We start from the raw sequence: 1,909 nt of genomic DNA, 5'->3' as shown, positions 1-1,909 counted from the left end.
TGCTGCAATTGGTTTTCCTGTATCCCTATTTAAATATTTTTCCCTTCCCCTCCACAAATGATGCCAACATCAAAAATGTGTGCTTATGTAAGAAATGCATGATTCTAAAATTTCATGACAATTCTTTTGAACTTACTTTTTGTGGAATTGTCTAGTTTAAGAAAATCAATTACACTTTCTATATAAAAAATGTTCTGGGGCTGGGAAGGTGGCTCAGTGGTAGAGTGCTTGCCTTGCATGCCTGAGTCCCTGGGTTCAATTTCTCAGCAGCACATAAACAAAAAGAAAAAAGCTGGAAGTGGCGCTATGGCTCAAGTGGTAGAGCTATCGCTAGCCTTGAGCTGAAGAGCTGAGGGACAGCGCCCAGGCCCAGAGTACAGGCCCCACGACTGGACCCCCCGGAAAAAAAACATGTTCTGGTAGCCCATTTACTAACATTGAAATGATACAGAGAAGATTAGCATGGCCCCTGAACAAGGATGACTCGCACATTCATGAGGCAATCCATATTTATACAACAACAGATGCTGGAGGGGATGTGGCCACAAGGGAACCCTACTCCATTTTTGGTGGGAGTGTAAACGTGTTCAACCACTTTGGAAAGCAGTATGGAGTTTCTTCAAAAGACTCCACATAAAGCTCCCTTATGACCCAGCAACCCCACTTTTGTTCATTTTCCCAAAGGATCACAAACAAGACCATACTACAACTACCAGCACAACTATGTTTATTGCAGCATTATTTACCATAGCTAAGATATGTAACCAACCCCTATGCCCCTCAGTAGATGAATGGATCCAGAAAACGTGGTAAATATATACAATTGCATTCTATGCTTCCATCAGAAAGAATGATATCGCCCAATTTGTTTGGAAATGGTAAGACTTGGAAAAAAATTTATTAAGTGAAATAAGCCAACTCCAAAGAAACATAGGTCCCATGGTTTCTCTTATTTTCAATAACTAATATATGTCCCGGATTATCATAAAATGTCAAAAGCTATGTGCATTTGACCAGATAAGATGATGTTAAGCTAAATGAACCCCAAGATAGGAACACAAGTGGTTCTATCTTGTTATTATTTCTAACATACAAATACTATATGATGTGATTTTTTTGTTTCTTTGTATGTTCCTCAACCATGCTATAACCCCTTTTTTCACTATATTTGAAGTTGGTGCGCCTACATCTTGTATATACGTTTCTTTAATTTGGGGAGGGGAAGGAAAAAACAAAATGCTTAAATAGGGATACGGTTTGACCCTTGGTAACAATGAGATGCACAAGACACTATGTTGAAAAATGAATTGTACAATTTAGGCAGGGGGAGGGGGAGAGGAGGAGTGGAGTGTACTTGTGGAGGTGGGAGAGAAGGGATGGTGGGGGAAAAACAAAGGAGGAGGTAACAATGCTTGTTAAGAAATGTACTCATTACCTTGCTCATGTAAATGTAACCCCTCTGTGCAGTATTGTTAAAATAAAAAAATGTATAAAAATGTTCTGAGATTGAAGAGTTCATTTCCCTTATTTTACCCATATAATATCGTTAACAAATAAATTAATGCAAAACACTGACATGAAGGTATTATGAATAAATCTGTGTGTTTGTGCATGAGTGCACACGTGTTGGTGTGATCAGAATTTGAATTCAGGGCTTCAAGGTCTTGCTAGGCCTTTCCTCTCTAGATTGGTGAGCTATTATATGAGCTACATCTCCACTCCTGGCTCTTTGCTAGTTCATTAAAATTTTTGAAAAATAATCTCAAATATTTTTTTGCCCTGATTGGCTTCCAATTGTTCTCCACAGATCTCAGCCTCCTGAGTAGATATCTCAAGTAGACAAGATTACAGGTGTGACCAACCAGCACAAGGCTGTCAGAATAATTTTAAAAGTAGAAGAAAATTTACT

At 38.6% G+C, this 1,909-nt stretch overlaps 1 non-coding gene across 1 annotated transcript; it reads left to right on the top strand.

Moving 5' to 3' along the window:
- The first annotated feature begins 411 nt into the window (after positions 1 to 411).
- Positions 412 to 514, top strand: LOC122098121. Its single transcript, XR_006145670.1, has one exon. It is a non-coding gene; the product is annotated as a U6 spliceosomal RNA (small nuclear RNA).
- The last annotated feature ends 1,395 nt before the right edge of the window (positions 515 to 1,909 follow it).

The sequence above is a fragment of the Dipodomys spectabilis genome, unplaced genomic scaffold, assembly GCF_019054845.1.
Source record: "Dipodomys spectabilis isolate Male_0828 unplaced genomic scaffold, ASM1905484v1 ptg000460l, whole genome shotgun sequence".
NCBI lineage: Eukaryota > Metazoa > Chordata > Mammalia > Rodentia > Heteromyidae > Dipodomys > Dipodomys spectabilis.
This window is presented reverse-complemented; position numbering and strand designations above follow the sequence as displayed.